The sequence below is a fragment of the Panthera tigris genome, chromosome B1 (genome assembly GCF_018350195.1).
Source record: "Panthera tigris isolate Pti1 chromosome B1, P.tigris_Pti1_mat1.1, whole genome shotgun sequence".
In the NCBI taxonomy this organism is placed as follows: domain Eukaryota; kingdom Metazoa; phylum Chordata; class Mammalia; order Carnivora; family Felidae; genus Panthera; species Panthera tigris.
Genome location: NC_056663.1, coordinates 123,604,101 through 123,621,788, shown reverse-complemented (window position 1 = coordinate 123,621,788; position 17,688 = coordinate 123,604,101). Strand labels below are relative to the sequence as shown.

Sequence of the window (17,688 nt, the reverse complement as noted above, 5' to 3'; positions counted from 1 at the left end):
CTCTCACCTGCTACCAATGCCAGATCATAGCAGAGTTATTTTTCAGTAGTTTTCCAAACGGGGTTAGCCAAAGAGATGCGGCTTAAAACCTGTAATTTTCAAGGCTAACAATTTCCCAAACATTTCCCAAGCAGACTAAAGAGAAACAAGCATTTAGAAAAATTATGCTTACTCTATAAAGGCCTTTAGAGAGGGAAAAGTCATATTTTATAAAGGCAAATAATTTCTAAACTAGGAATTTTACATTGCTGGGTAGTTAGCCATCAGGAATTTGTTTACATGGTTTAATTACTACATATCATCACCTATAAGCAGAGTCCTAAGAAGCATATGTTGGATAACAGGAGATAAATCAGTGCAAGAATTAACTTGTCCTGGTCACTGCTACAGCAGCATGCAAGAGTTAACCGGTTAATAATGGGTACTAGGATGGGCTCGTGGAGTTTAAAGTGGTAATGGAGGAGCAGGTAATACAAGAGCAATGGGTGTCATCCTTGCATAGGGGCATTGCTAATCTTCTCTGTAGCATCCCAATTTTACTATATGTGCTGCCAAAGTGAGCATAATACAAGAGGAATGGGAAGTAGATAGAGACATTTTTATACTCATAGTTTTGTCTAGAATCCAGCCTAACTGCCAGGTAAATGAAATTGTGTGTGTGCACGTGTGTGTTTTTAGGATAAGAAATAATGTTTAAAATCATCCATTTCAAGGAATACTGCCAATCAAATGGAAAGATGACTGACGTGTTTGTTCTATTGGCAGATGGTTTAGATGTTGATTTTGTTCGTGTATAAGCTGTTTGGCTTGGGTGTCTGCATACTGCTTTTTGAAGGTGACTAAAAATCTCTGCACCTGCCAAATCTCATATTTAACATTCAACAGTTGGTGCTGGCAGGAATATCATTCAGAGATAAAAATCTCCATTAGTCATGCTATTTTAGGTGGACTATTATCAAAACCTAAGCAAATAGCAACGTGGATTAACTCAAACTTAAATTCAAGTTCTAATTTTGTCCTTTAAGCCTGCTAAGACATTTAGTCTAATACTCAGCACTTAATCAGCTTTACGAAAGCATCATGGTAACATGAGAAAACAGTGGCGTTTGCTACATTTTAATTACCTTAATGACCTGCAAATGTAGAAACATCAGTCCCCAAAATTTGGGGAGCTGCTTATGTTTCATCATATTAAGTAAGCTTTGAAATATATTGCAATAAACTTTTCTGTATTTTTTTTTTAGTTTCTATGTTACATCATAATTGGGTTATTTATTTTGCTCATACCTTATAGTTAGAGATATCTCATTTGAAAAAGCAAGAAAATGTGCCTTGTAAAAATGTCATGTTGGTAATATCATGCCTCTACCTACTATCATAGACCATTGATTAAAATGTGATAGCCTCTTTTTTAATTGAAGAAGGAATCAGGCATTACTCATTAAAAGTAGATACTATATTAACACAAATATATATTGTGTTTTTAAATGTATAACATTTACACAAAAACTATAATATCTCTTAAAGATTTTTACCTGTTTTGTCATACCAGAAAACAATGTTTAGTGTAATAACAGCAGCTATTTCAGATATTAATAGCTACTATGTACCAAGCATGGTGCTGAGGGTCAGGGATAAAATAATCAAAAACAAAGTATTTTCTGCTTTGGCAAAGTTTAAGGTCTAACCATTAGTTTAAGAAAACTGTAGGGGCACTAAGTGGCTCAGTCAGTTGAGCATCCAACTCTTGATTTCAGCTCAGGTCATGATCCCAGAGTCGTGGGATTGAACCCCGCATTGAGCTCTGCGCTACGCATGGAACTTGATTAAGATTTTCTCTTTCTCTCTTTCTCCCTCTGCCCCTCTCCCCAGCTCATGCTCTCTCTGTCTAAGGTAGAAAGAAAGAAAGAAAGAAAGAAAGAAAGAAAGAAAGAAAGAAAGAAAGAAAGAAAGAAAGAAAGAAAGAAAAAAGAAAGAAAGAAAGAAAGAAAGAAAGAAAGAAAGAAAAGAAAAGAAGAAAAGAAAAAGAAAAAAGTAAAAAATAAAAAATATGTATACAATGATGGACGGAAACCTTTCTTTACCACAGCTGGTCTTCAATGTTAACTCTATTGCTGTGCTAGAGAAACAAAATGTCTTAGCATATTGAATTCCATTTTTTAATGATTATATTTTGAAAATAGCAAAACAAAATGTATTGGTTAAAAATACATTTCACTTTTATAATTCTAAAATTCCAGGTTGGTCTACTACTTAATCACTGCCCAAAAAGAAGTGCTAATCAACTTCACTAAAAACAACCTCATTGCTTTTGTTAGATACAAAGCAACACTTGTTTGACTTGTAGCCTAATTTTAAACACATTTTTGACTCATTTATTTACTTCTATATATGATTTGCAACCAATTTATCCTGCAGGCCATGCCTGGAAATTACCATGCTCAAGGTTAAATGGTGTATAGAGGCCATGCTGGGTTTTGTAATTGCTCTGAGTTTTTAAATTATGCACGATATACTTTCTTTTTTTCCAGGCTGAAATTGCTGTGGCCAGAATCAAGAGGCCTTTTTAATCTCTGAGTTAAAGCAGACTTCAAACTGCCTGATGAGGAAATTTGGGACCAACTTTTCCCAGTGGATATTTCTGAGTAGAAATGGCATAGCTATCCCCGCCCCCCCCCCCCCACATCCTTCTAAGGTCCCTCCTCCTGCCTTAGAAATGCTGATCTGCTCCCAGGCCCCATAACAATAAAATGTATGGCTCTGTTCTTCATCAATAACACAAAGTAGTTGGGCTCCCAGCACTTGTTAGGGAACCCAACTACAAATTATTGCCATTCAGTACCCATCAAAACTTTAGTTAAGAGAATAAAGTAGATTCTCTTCTACCTCTTTTTTTAGAAGTTGTCCTTTCTGACGTCAATAATCATACAGTGTAGTATGGGGGCGCTTTGGTGGCTCAGTCAGTTAAGCGTCTGACTTTGGCTCAGGTCATGACCTCACAGTTCATGGGTTTGAGCCCTGTGTTGGGCTCTGTGCTGACAGCTCAGACCTGAAGGCTGCTTTGGATTCTGTGTCTCCCTCTCTCTCTGCCCCTCCCCTGCTCACACTCTGTCTCTCTCTGTCTCTCAACAGTGAATAAATGTTAAAAAATTTGAAAACATACATATAGTGTAATATAGAGATACCTAAATTACCATTTCCATTTTGTGTTCTTAGGTTCTGAGGAGCAATTCATGAACACCAGACTTCTTTTGGTTCATATGGCACAGCCTTCTCATAATTCTCCTCCTACCAGTCTGGCTGTCCCTTTCCTGTATGTCATAAATTTGTGTGTATGCCATTCAACTTTAAATGTATACTTTATTCAAGCCTTTCTCCTTCTCCTTTGGATTCATTCTCTCAGGCAAAATGAGATACAAATCCTTATTTCCAACCCTATCTCTTTCAAACTCCTGTTCCAAACTCTAAATTGCTACCCGGATATTTCTAGCCACATGTCCCATTTATAGCCTCAAACACAACATCCTGAATCAAATTATCCATTTTCCCTAAAGCCAAATTCCATTGCCATGCCTCTGACTGCTATCAAGTTACTACCATTCCTTCAAGCTCCTGAAAAAAATAGAAGCATTGTCTGTTTTTCTCTCACCTACCATGTAAAACAAGTCAAAGACTTTCTTGTGTTTTGGCTTTATGTACAAGTCTCTTCACTCCATTCCCACTGTCATTTCTCCAGTACACATAAGCCTCCGGTTCCTCCATTTATTTGTTCCCATTTGCATACCTGGCTGTGGTACAAAGAACATAGATTTTGGTGTTCATATGAACCTGGGTTGGACAACCTTGTCAAATTTTAAACAGATTACTCAAAACTCAGTCATATCATCTGTAAAATGGAGATTGAAAATAGCTGCCTTACAAGTTTGGTGTGAGGATAACCTGAAATCGTTTATCTGAAGACTTTATCTGAAGACTTATCTGAAGATAGGCCTGCTATAGCCACTGAGGAAAAATGTACCATCTCAGTGTTGAGAATTACTAAAGAAAATCATTCAGTTCTGTAAATTTGGAGCCACAAGGGGTGGCTAGATTCCCAATAATAATTCATTATTTTTTTTAACCAGCTTCTTCTTGCCCTTCTACTTTCAGAACAATTCTGAACCTTCACCATTCTCCATCAGCCATAGTACCTGTTTTCATTCCGTTTAATCTCAAACATGACTTTTGCCTTCAACCTTTCATACACAAGTGAGACTGCCAGCTATCTCATCTCCCTGCTTTCACACCAGTAACTTTATCTAACTACGCCCCTTTCTCATTCCCTTGCTTCCAGTTTTAGAAACAAGAGTTTTCCCTCCCTTTGTTCAATGTCAGCCCTTCCCTCTTTTGATCACTTCCCACACTATCAAATTCAGGAATTTGTTCTATTAATAATACCCCTTCTCTGCTATATCCTAAATATCCATATCTACTTACTCTTTTCCTTAATCATTAAACACATTTGAATCTTCTCATGCTTAAATGTCCCTCTCTGATCCTTAAGATATAAACTTGAGTCACCATCCTGATCCTCTTTTGCTATTCCAGGAAAAATGTTTTTGAAGGAGATTCTTTCTTCACTCTATATACTTATTCAATTCTGTATTTCTTAGCTTACTGGAATCAGACTTGCTTCTCTACCCATCCTTTAACTTAAATTTAGGTGTTCAATCACCTGCCTGTTTTAAAATAGACCCCTCTACTGAATTTACATTTGCCACTCATCCCTTCTTGAATCCTCTCTTCTTTTCGCTTCCGTGACTCTCTCCTACTTCTAGAACTGTCTCTTTATAGGATTTCTTCTTTCTTTCTTTCTTTTTCTTTCTTTCTTTTCCTTCCTTCCTTCCTTCCTTCCTTCCTTCCTTCCTTCCTTCCTTCCTTTCTAGAGCATTTGTAGGGAAGGGGCAGAGGAAGAAAGAAAGAAAGAATCTTAAGCATGCTTCACACCCATCACAGAGCCCAACATAGGGCTCATTCTCACCAAAGGTGAGACCATGACCTGAGCTGAAATCAAGAGTCGGATGCATAACCAACTGAGCTACCCACGTGCCCCAGTTAATAGTCTTTCATGTGAACTCAGTCTCCTCTGCTTGGTGCTTAGGTGTTGACCTAAGCTACTGTGGAGTGAAATCTCTTGTGTGTTCGTACTTTGAACAATCTCTTGTATGCAAGTGATTACCAATTACAGATTACCAATTACCAATTACAGATTTATGTTTTCAGTCTTGAGCTACTCTCTGAGCTCCAGCCCTACACATACAATTCTTGACTCAATTACTCAGCTGTACGTCTTTATTTGACTCTTCCATAGGCACATCAACTTCAACATACTCAAAAGAGAACTTAGCATCTTTTCTCAAGGCCTGTTCCTCCTCTTTCATTCCAAAGTTCAGTTACTGATACTGTCATTGCAATAGTCAGTTGCCCTTGCCAGAAACGAGTTTTTCTCTTTTCACCCCTACATCAAATCAGTGAACTAAGTTACTAAATGATTCTTCATTTCATAGTGTCTTCTCCATTACTAGCATCAGTGATATTAGTTGGGCCTTTAACATTTCTCATTTGACCTATGGAAATGCATTCTAAATAGTAGGCATAAGAAAAACTAATATGCATAGTGGCATAGAGTGAACACTAAGAACGATATTGCTTGTGTTCACATACTAGCTCCAATAACTTACTAGCTCTGCTAGTAAGGAATGTATACACTCTTGCTGTGCTTCATTCTCTCTCTGTCAGGGAGAATGCAACATCTTTACCCAGTCAGCGGTTACTTGTTTATTCCTCAAAATTCGGTTAAGATGTCACTTGTTTAAGGATCCCTTCCCAGGGATAAACAATCCCTTCTCTGTGATATCTTGATATCCTTTGTAACCTCTACTTAAAATTTATTATTATTTCAATGTATTCTGCTCCAATATGTGCTTATTTAATGAAAATTAGCTTATTTATGATTAAGTAGGGGAATGGTATAATATAATGCAGGAGTCAATATAATGTTTGTTCATTCATAACTTTTCCAAGCCTGTTTTTATTTTGAAAGATCATGAGCAAACATTCTCACAATTACAAACAATGTATTAGTAATACATCAAAACCTTAAGGAAAAAGCTGAAAATCTTACTTTAGGCAAAAGGTTAGTTGGTTCAAAAATTGCTGCCGGGCGCCTGGATGGCTCATTCGGTTAAGTGTCCAACTTCGGCTCAGGTCATGATCTCACAGTTTGTGGGTTCAAGCCCCATGGCAGGCTCTGTGATGACAGCTCAGAGCCTGGAGACTGCTTTGGATTCTGTGTCTCCCTCCCTCTCTGTCCCTCCCCTGTTCGCACTCTGTCTCTTGACTCTCTCTCTCTCTCTCTCTCTCTCTCAAAAATAAATGAACATCGCGGTACCTGGGTGGCTCAGTTGGTTGGGCAACTGACTTCAGCTCGGGTCATGATCTCACAGTTTGTGGGTTCAGGCCCCGCGTCAGGCTCTGTGCTGACAGCTCAGAGCCTGGAGCCTGCTTTGGATTCTGTGTCCCCTCCCTCTCTCTACCCCTCCCCTGCTCATGCTCTGTGTCTCTCTGTCTCTCAATAATAAATAAATGTTAAAAAAATTTAAAATAAACAAACATTTAAAAATTTTAATTAATAAATGAATAAATAAATATTGTTGCACTTTCCACAATAATCATTAATGTAGGGAATTTGAAAGTAGAGATGACATATCTATGAAGGTATTTCTCATGTGTTAAATACTTTGGGTTAGATTTTTAAATTTTGATGCATCTGGTCTGTAATAGGTGAATATTTTCAAAGTCTTTAGAAGGAAGCATAAGTGCAAGAGTTAAACATCAGCAAAATCAACTGGCTTTGCTAATGGATGCAAATGTTAGTGGAGATAAAGCTGTGCTTCTGTTTTTGTTAAGATTGTTATTGCTTTTACTTAGTACCCTGTTTTCAAAGTTACATAGGCTTTGAGTAGTCGGCCCAATCCTATTTTTTTTTCCTTTAAGCTCTGTTACTTTTAATGTACAGTTTTTGAACACATAAGTATTTTTCAGGAACATATATATGATTGTAAAAGAAATGCCTATACATTAACATGATGCATCTGTTGGCCCATTAATCTGTAATTTCCTGGAGAGAAAGGACCATCAGAAATTAATGTTTGTACTGTCATTCCATAACTTGGTACCTTTCAGTGAACTGAATGAAACCACAGAAGATGCTGAATAGATGCTACTTCTTTTTTTTCCCATCTACCGTCCCTTCTTCCGTCTCTGCTCCCTTAAATTCAACCAAACACAAGCCTCTGTATATGTAACTTCCCTAACAAAAATACTTCAACTGCTTATACAGTAAAGTCTGGATCTCCTGACTTTAGTATCTAAGGCTGTACTTGCTTTGGTGCCAGCCAGTCACTCCGAATTTACTGTGCCAGTCAGTGAAGTCAGCTCACTGTGCTCTTGCTACACAGTGTGTATTTATCTGCTCCCTTATTTTGCTCATGCCCTTTTCTTACCATCTTCCCCAGAATGGGCTCCCAACTCCACTCTAATTATCAAAGTCCCCAGGTTTACTGTAGTGCCAGCTCAACTCACTCTCCTCTCCTTGAGGCAGCTATTATAATAATAAGTAGTATCCATTTGTCATTAAGTCTCACATACTGGTATTGATCTTTTTATCACATATGGTATAAACAGTATGAAGTCGACCTGAATCTTATATTTCTTATGGTTCCAAATAGAAACTCATATTTAATATAAATCTATTGATTATTTTTTTTAAAAAAGTAAAACTAAAAGAGCCAGAATAAGTCACATTGGACTGAAGTGAAAACTAGCAAATCAGTGAAGCATACTACTAAGAGATTGTTGCAATAAATGTACATTTGAGGTTTTGTGGAGCTGAACTCTCCTTGTGTCAGTGGGAATGAGAAGGAAGAGAAAGGAATAAAAGGAAAGAAGGGAAATAGAATTAGATTAGGGAATTAAAGAATAAGGATGGGGGTGACTGGATGGCTCAGTCGGTTAAGCATCAGACTTTGGCTCAGATCATGATCTCCCCATTCGTGGATTTGAGCCCCACGTCGGTCTCTGTGCTGACAGCTCAGAGCCCATAGCCTGCTTCGGATTCTGTGCCTCCTTCTTCTCTCTGCCCTTCCCTGTTCTCACTCTGTGTCTCTCTCTCTCTCAGAAAAATAAACATTAAACAAAATTTTAAGAATAAGGATAAATTAAAAAAATGAGTCTAAGTTACAAAGTCCATTTAAGAAGAAAAAATGATCGCATCACTGAAACAGAGGATGTTAAGATTTATTATAGGAGAAAAAACTGAATACTTTGGCTTTCTTTTTCTATATTCAGGGTGATGTGCAAGATGATGCAATATGAAAACTGTACCTTGATTAAAATTCGGTGATATCCCTTATCCCTTAATCCTTTGTCTATCTTGCCTCATTATCTGTGAACTCTTATTAATCCTGGTAACTGATGCTCACCATCCCAAACTAACAGTTGATAAAAACAAATAAGATACCCTGAAATATTCCATACACATACTGCCCATATAAACATTCCTAGTGGGAGAATCATTTGAATCCAAAATATGCTAAGGGTGCCCATGGGTAATTTAAAATACATTTTAAAATTCCAATATATTAATAGCCTAAACAACAAGTTAGAATGAAACTTTCTAAAAATTTAACTAATGTATGACCACTTGACTCTGAATTATATAATATAAGGTAAGGAATTATTTTAGTTCACAGCCCCCAGTTATTTGGTTTAAAGATTTTCTCTTTTCTAAAAAACTAGAAGTGAAAGGATAATAGTGTGTGTTATAGTCACAAAATAATAAATGTGGAACATCTTCATTTCTTTTAGACTATAAATATATATTACACTAATTTAGAAAATGACTATTTTACAGAAGCCACTGAAATATTTGCTTATCTTGTTTTATATGTGATCCCCCCAAATGTGCTCATTGTACAACAGAATACCTTAATTTTAATTGAAAATGAAGAAATTAGAATTATTTCAAATCATTACAAAAATCTGGAATGAATGAAACCATCAGATCTGACTGCTCCCAGAGCCTCAATTGGTGAGAGTTGTGATATATGCATTTCTTATTTATGTTTACAGTGGAAGCTAGAAGATTGGCCCAATATTCCTAGGAATGCATGGAATTCTAAAGTATTTAATTTTTTTTTTGTTTTTAAGTGGAGTGATTGTGCCCTCCTTTAATATTGTGCAATTATCTTAATCACTGTTTTATCCTTACATCTTTATGAACTTTGATCTTAATTTGTTTCTTAGGCTATCTGCTAAGACTTTATTATGGAAGTCTTTCTTAAGGAAAATATTTTTTCAATAAGTCTTTCAAACCCACAGTTCAAATATAAAGCAATTGAGATTATTCCTCTCAATCAATCCTTGGAAATATTCAAAGAAACAATTATATTTTGTTTTGTTTTGTTTTGTTTTGTTTTGTTTTAGGCATACTTTGAATTTCATTATGATAACAATGCAAACTGATATTTATTGAGTGGTTAGAGTTGTCAGCCATTGTGCCTGAAGCTTTATAGATATTAGCTCATCAAATCCTTCCGGATTCTATGAAATAGATAATAACATCATCCCTATTTCATAAAGGAACAAACCAAGAGTTCAAAGAGTTATATAACTTGCCAAACATAGATATTTAAGTGGTACTTAAATCCATGTGTGTCTTAAACTATAAACCTTATCCTATCTTGTGCAAAAGAAGATAATTATCTTCCCCATCAGTTTTTCAAATGAAGTTTACTTGACTTTATAGTGTACCTTTCATATATGTCTTTTCTAATTATAAGCTACTCATCTTCATGATGGCGTCTGAAAATACAACCTAAATATAATTTAAAATGTTATTAAGAAAATGCTATTAATCCTAAATATCTTTACGATTACTTAGTAACATACGTTGTTCTGCTTCTCTCAGATCCACAATTTTAATGTCATTAGTCAGAAATATTTGACATCCACAGTCTTGTTGTAACGTGTAGGATACTGTTGAAATAAAGGGAGATTTTTCATTGCTGAGAAAGAGGCCTGAGCGAGAGTCAAGCTGGTCATTTCTCAGCTTACAGGCTGATTAGTTACAAGAGTTCAACTAGAAAGTCATTGCCCAGGGCAGTGTTCAAAGTGGTGGATTCTATGATATAAACTGGCAGAGGGACATTAAAGCAAGTAGCAGAAGAGGGTCCTTTTGGGGAAGAATGTAGTAGAAAACATGAAAAATAAAATTTACTTTGAGAGTCTCTAGGACTTGATGGGGAGGCCACCCATGCAAGTCACCTCCTATTGTAACTGCACAGAAGAGAGCACCCTCCTTGTACATTTGCATCCATTTCATGTTCTTTTTTGTAGAGTAGTGTGATTTAGCACTGGTGCCTGCTGGATAGAAAGAGTCTGATTAATGTGTGGCACTTCATGTTATAGCATATACTCCCATGTAAGTGATGGAAGACCCTCACATAATTGGATCTGAAATGGAATAAAATGATGAAAAATTTAGCATAGCCTTTGTCTTTATATGCTATAGTGGGGACAGCTGAGAGGTCAGGATACTTGGAAACGATGAGGGGCATTTTAGAGTCTCTGCTGGTAAAAATTTGTTTAACACAGTCTCATGATTAAAAGGAATGTGTATCCTGCTGTGGCACCAAGGTACAAGAGAGAGAATAATAAATTGGTGCCATTGACAAGATGTCATTTGTTATCTGCTTTAAAATGTCAGGTCATGTCATTGTGGTGAAATATTTTCTCTCTTGATGTATGTCTTACAAAGCAGGTTCAATGTTTGCCACTATTCTATTTCAATAAAAGAAAACAGCTTTTAATCTGGAAAGCACTGTCACCAGGAGGAAAATAAGGTCATCCGAGACTCTTATTTGGCCATTTCTCCACAATCCTCCATTAGCACTGTATTTCAATAGCCCTGTTGGTCCAAATTCTTTCTTTAATTTATCTTTTGAGGAGTGTAATTATCCATCTGCTCTCTTGGCCAAAGGCAGGGAGAAAAAGAGATTTTAGATATTGCAAGGTTACAAAAAGGCCAAAACCTGGCAACTGCACATCCTTATGTGATATACTTACGAGATTGTTAGATTCTTCACAACTTTTCTCATTCAGGGTTTCAGAGTACAAACATAGAAAGCACAGCTCTCTCACATTATATCAGTTAAAAATAAGTGAAGAGAATTTTAAAAGACAAAAATGAAAAAAAAATATGAAAGTCATGTGTTTGTGGGCTATAATATTGTTACACTGATATATACTTTCAATCTATGAAACATGAAGTAAAACACAGGGCATTAAAAGACTCAGTAAGTTGTCTTCCATTTTTCAGGTATCTAGATTTTCAGTGTAAACTCATTATAGTGACCTTAGACCGATGTGTTTGTCTCGCACATACCAGACCAAGCTGGTATTTTGAATTGTGGAGCCCTGTTCCACATGAGCTGGATTACACATGAGCTCAATTCCATTGAGCTGGAAGAGCAAAATCCACTTTGGATCGTAGGAAATAAATAACCCAACAAAGGAATAAAAATCTCTGTGCATATATATGCATATGTATATATACAAGTAAAGAGACAACCCCATGAACATATACAACCTCTAGTCATATTCTGGAACCCAAAAAGTGAAAGGAAATTATTAACCTCAGAAATACCACAAACTTAGCCATTGATGGGAAGGGTATCATAAGCAAATAAACAAAAGGATAAAAACATTCATGAGAGATGACTGATCTTTAAAGACTTTTGTACACACAAGAAAAACTTCCATATGATAATGAGTATATCTAACTCCCTCAGATATTGCATTTAAATGAATTTCCTATGGTGGTGGCAGCTGCTCCTTCCGTTATAGTTAAAAATATCAAGTGCCTATGTTCTTTTTATTTGAAATATCTATATAGTTAACTAATTTAGGTAAAGATAAAACTGATGAATCCATGCATTAATTCTTTAAACTTATTAGTTTAGTGCATAAGAACTATGCATATCTAATTTTAAGAGGAGAAAATGAGATATTTCAGAAAATAAAACAATTTACTACAGAAATGTAAACCTTAAAGGGATTGGATTTTGAAAATATAAGGTTGAATGGTCAAATGATCTTTAATGTATCTTTAATGTAGTTTAATGGAAATAATAAATTGTCTCCGAATTCCACAGAAAAAACAAAAGTCCAGCAATGTAAACTATAGAGAAAGATGAAATTTTCACAAACAATACCTGATGCAGCAGGATGATTTATTGAAACATTAACTTGGATTTTGCTCAGATTGCTATATACATTTTCCCTTTCTGATTCCAAGAAGGTGGTCCTGTTATGTTTCCTTCACTTGAGGGCTGAAGAGTAGTCAGTTCCAAAGGAGGTTATTTCTAAGCACAAGGATTTAAGTGCTCTCCTAGGTTTTGTTTGTAACAGTTATAGAATTCCATGGAATTGTCTCAAAAGGGAGAGATGTAGAAAGCAAAGGTTACTAAATGAAGAAAGGTTGGGAGAAACTCCTTTCCAAAACTGTAAAAGGAATAGAGTTTTTATGAGGCCCATAGCATCTTGTAAATGGCAGGATCTCAGTGGAGAATGGCTTTGTGATACACTTACAGAAGCTGGACATGGGAAATCAAACATCACCACTTTACAAGTCAACAGTGCTTGAGCTTGGCATCTGCATTGTTTAGACTAAGTTGGTTTAGACCCAGAGTACATCAACTATGACCAGAGTAGACTGAAAACCAGAGGACTCTTCCCTGAATGTTCTGCAACCTGTAGGAACCTAAGAAACATTGTTCATTTGTCTATACTTTTTATCAGTATATTCTTGCCTCCCAAACAATCCTCAACAAACTGCAGCTGGGCTCCTGACTTCATCCTCTCATTACCACTGCTTTAGCTAAGATGGACAACAAACTCTCTGTTGCTAAAACTAAAAGATATTAAAGGATTCTTTGAATTGGTACTTTTTGGCATGGTCTGTAGATCCTTTTTCTCGAAATGTTCTCTTTCCTTGCATTCTATGAGTGTGTGTATGAGTCTTTTTCCTTCTGTTCTGTGGATAATCCTTCATACTCTTCTTTTGGGGCTTTCCTTCCTCTACCCATTTTGTAAAAAGCTATTCGTCCTTCCTCTAACTCTCCTTGGTGTTGTTTCCTTTTCACTTCACATTTTCTCTTTGGTGATCCTATGTTTTCAATAATGATTTGTTTTCTACTCATTAATTATTTCAATTTATTATTTATTTATTTATTTATTTTTACTTTTTTTATGTTTATTTATACTTGAGAGAGAGACAGAGTGTGAGCAAGGGAGGGGCAGCTCCAGGCTCTGAGCTGTCAGCACAGAACCCGACGTTGGGCTCAAAGTCACAAACTGTGACATCATAACTTGCATTGAAGTCAGACGCTTAACCAACTGAGCCACCCAGGGGCCCCTAATCATCTCAGTTTAAATGTTACTTTCTCCAGGAAATTTTTCTCAACTCTTTTTTTTTTTTTTTTTTTTTTTAATTTTTTTTTTCAACGTTTATTGATTTTTGGGACAGAGAGAGACAGAGCATGAACGGGGGAGGGACAGAGAGAGAGGGAGACACAGAATCGGAAACAGGCTCCAGGCTCTGAGCCATCAGCCCAGAGCCTGACGCGGGGCTCGAACTCACGGACCGTGAGATCGTGACCTGGCTGAAGTCGGACGCTTAACCGACTGCGCCACCCAGGCGCCCCGTCAACTCTTTAAGTCTAGATTATCTGCCCTTTTGTGTGATGTTTTAGAACTCAACCTTGTAATATCATTTATCAGACTCTAGTGTAGTTACTGTCTTCCATACTAAATGATGAACATCCCAGTATAAAAACTAATTATGTTCACTTTTGCATCTCCAAGAATAGCAGTGTTAGGCATGTATTGGCTACTCAATAAACATATACTGATTTTTTTAAAAAAATTAATTGAAATAGTGGGACACCTTCAATATCTCTCTATCCTTATACCATAGGTTGTAGAGAGATAATATCTTTTTCTTTTAATTTTTTTAATGTTTATTTATTTTTGAGAGAGAAAGAGAGACAGAGCACAAGCAGGAGAAGAGCAGAGAGAGAGCGAGACACAGAATCTGAAGCAGGCTCCAGGCTCCAAGCTGTCAGCACAGAGCCAGATGGAGGGCTCAAACTCGTGAACTGTGAAATCATTACCTGAGCCGAGTCGGTTGCTCAACAGACTGAGCCACTCATGTGCCCCAAAAGATAATATCCTTTAACTTTTTTCCATTCTTCTTAGATCCCAGGAGATTCAAAATCCTTGTACTCCTCTTCCTATAGCTGAAGACATTTAATTCAGTCTTTCCTTCACTGTCTAAGATCAGTCCTCAGCTTAAACTGGTCAGAGATGGAGCTTATGGTGATTGTAGAAAGGCAGAAGTGCAAGGACAAAGGAATCTAAATTGTACTAATTGTTCTCTGGTTTGTCATCAAATTATCCTTCCAACTGTAGTAACTTTTCCTTTCTGCTTCTATTTTTAAAAACTTGGCTCCTGCCTACGCCATTTTTGAATCTGTGCATTAGCAATGATTCAGTGTTTTAATCCCTATGGAATTGTCCCTGCTTTACTTTTGACAGCCTCTTTCCTAACTGATCAGAGCTGTTTAAATATCATCTCAGAGAACCTTCTACAATTCTATTGACTGGGTTATATTTTTGCCATATGGTCCTATAGCACAGAATGGCATTTATTCAAAATATTCTTACACCAATAATATTTATATAATCATGTATGTATAATTACTATTTGTTTATCTCCCTCACTTAACTCTTGGCTCCGTTAAGGAAAATATGTCTACCTTGTTCACGACTCTTATTTTGAGTCAGTAGCATAAGGTCTGACAACATTGCAGATATTCAGTAGTATGCAAGTAGTGAATTCATGAACAAGTAGTGATTCATGGCTGGAGGCGTATTTCTCTCTGACACATTTCCTAACAGACCAGCTGCCTACTCTTCCTCCAGGTCTTCACCTTTGGATGCTCCACCTACCTATTGCTGCCTTGGCCTAATGCAGTGGCTGGTACTCACTGTTTGTCTGAAACATAGCCTTTTGGTGCACTTCTGGGTATGGCTTTTCTCTAACAGAGAAAAACTTTAATCTTTAAACTAAACTTTAATCTTTCTCTACAATAGTCATCTAATTCCAGATTTCAGATCCTCTCAGACTGCTTTATTCATTTATTTATTTATTTATTTATTTATTTATTTATTTATATTTAAGTTCTGTCTAGTTTTGCCCTAAACTGAGTTGAATCATCTTTATAGCTCAAGAGATATTGGATATGGTTTGATGAAAAGTGCTAGTACTACTTGGTCATATTTGACATTCCTACACATCAGGAAATGGAATTATGAGGCAAACTAGGTGACTCTGTTTCATGCAGGATTTCCAAGTAGAAAGCCAGTCCAAAATGTCTCCCTCTATCAACACAAAGTAATAATAAACATGCTAATGTCTGCAGAGAGAATGAATTGACAAAAAAACAAAAAACAAAAAACACAGATACAGATTCCAGAAAGACAGAGGGCTTCTGCATTCTGTGTAGAAGTAAATTTAGCCTTCAAAAGCAATTGTTAAAATGCTGATATTTAAGGAGATAAGCTTTGAAAGAGTAAGCAAAGACTAAGTATGAATGAAGGTACAGTCAATAATTTACTCAGTTCATTTTAGGCTTACAGTCTTGTTTTTGCAGTTAAGACTGGGATTAACTAGAAACTAGTTCTTTTGAACTAAGAAGCTGCAAACTCACCACCTCTTTTCATTATTTGCATTTTGCATCAAGACTATTATTCTGTCCTATCTCTGGTAGAAATTTACTATATGGGATATAAAGCCATGCAAGTATCAATTTTAAATTTATGTCTTTGAAGTATAGATTACATAAAATGTACTTTTTGATTTTTCAAGCTTAAGTTTCATACAAGTATCAGGTTTTCTAGAACTTAAACCATCAGTCTGGGCACTTAGTGGTATAAAGACTTACATTGAACCTTCTCTTGACAAAAGGGATATTCACTTTTAAAGAGAAGATTGCTTCTGTAGCCTTTTGAAATCACGCCCTTGAAGAGATTTTTGACATTTAAAATAGCTTAAATAAAAACAAATAAAGCAACCATATAGATTTTATCATTATCTCAGAAAGATTCACCAAGTCTGCTTCTTTCTTAAGTACCTAGACAGTTCATTATTTATTTTATCTTCCTCAGAAGTAGGTCGACATTTGCATTCTAATTTTTCAAAGGGTTTCCACACACACAAGCGTTTCTAGACGAAAGCATCTTTTTATAAATATGTTATTATGTCACTGAGACTTGCCTCAACACACCTCATTTTATCAATATAGATGATTACAAGAGAGTATTTCTGACTGAATCAAAGGTGATATAAAAAAAATATGTGATCACGACAAAAGTATACATGTCATGATGAGCTCACTGCTTAAAGGACTCTTATATTGAATGCATTTGTTAAGAATGAAACAGCTAAATGAGTGGCAACTTTGGTAATAAGCACAGCCTGTATTTCCATCTATTGTTGTCTGAACAAGTTTAAGTAGATAGAATAAAAATATATACTAACTATATATCTGCATGGATTCCTTGTTCACCAAAAATATAAATATAAATTATTTATTTATTTGTTCATTCATTTCTTTCTTTCTTTCTTTCTTTCTTTCTTCCTTTCTTTGCTAAGTGTACCTGTTTAATATTTGGTGCAGGTGTTATGGAGATTCTAATGATGATGTGATATATGGTCACCATTAAGAAGGTTAAGTTGCAGTGTGACAAGTAACCATTCACACAATATATTCTATAATTTAATGTAGTCATTTTAAATAAAAATTGGAAGTAGATTAGAGAGGATATTAATTTCAACTGCAGACTACATCATAAAGAACAACCTTGGATATGTAATGAAAAGAAGGGTATTTTATAATAATGCCATTTATTTTACACATACTATTTCTAAGTACTCTGTAAATATTATTACACTTGTTTCTGAAAAAAAATTGACAAGTTAAATATCACTTTTCTCATATTACAGATGAGAAATATTATATTAAAGAGTTAAGGTCCTTGACCAAAGCCCATATTATCTTAATGCCAACAAAATCAAAGGTCGAACCCAGGAATATCTGATTCCAAAGCCAGAGTTCTAAATTTGCTATCTTTGACCTCCTCTAAGGAGAGATAATGAGAGCAAAATTAATAAGGTAGAAAGGTATAACAAATGCTTGAAAATTAAAAAAAAGTGAACGAAGTTTGGATGATAGTGACTGAGATTCATGTATCCATATGCATCTGTGTAGACACATAAATGAAAACATCCAAGAGCAACAGCACTCAGAATGAAGTCCAAGCACCTTACCATGGTTCCCATTCCCTTGGTGATCCCAGACTCATTTTTCTGATTCCATTTCATACTATCTTCTTTCTCATCAATCAAAAGTTAAGCATCTTCCACATTTGACTTTTAATATTAATTCATTTCTCTCCATTCTTCCAATCTAAGCGGCTTCCTTCTTAGGACCTCCTCAAAGACACTTTGTATTTAGTTACTCAATA

General features: G+C 35.9%; 1 non-coding gene across 1 annotated transcript; it reads right to left on the bottom strand.

Moving 5' to 3' along the window:
* Nucleotides 1-459: 459 nt before the first annotated feature.
* On the bottom strand, nucleotides 460-564 carry LOC122238230. Its single transcript, XR_006217189.1, has one exon. It is a non-coding gene; the product is annotated as a U6 spliceosomal RNA (small nuclear RNA).
* Nucleotides 565-17,688: the final 17,124 nt, after the last annotated feature.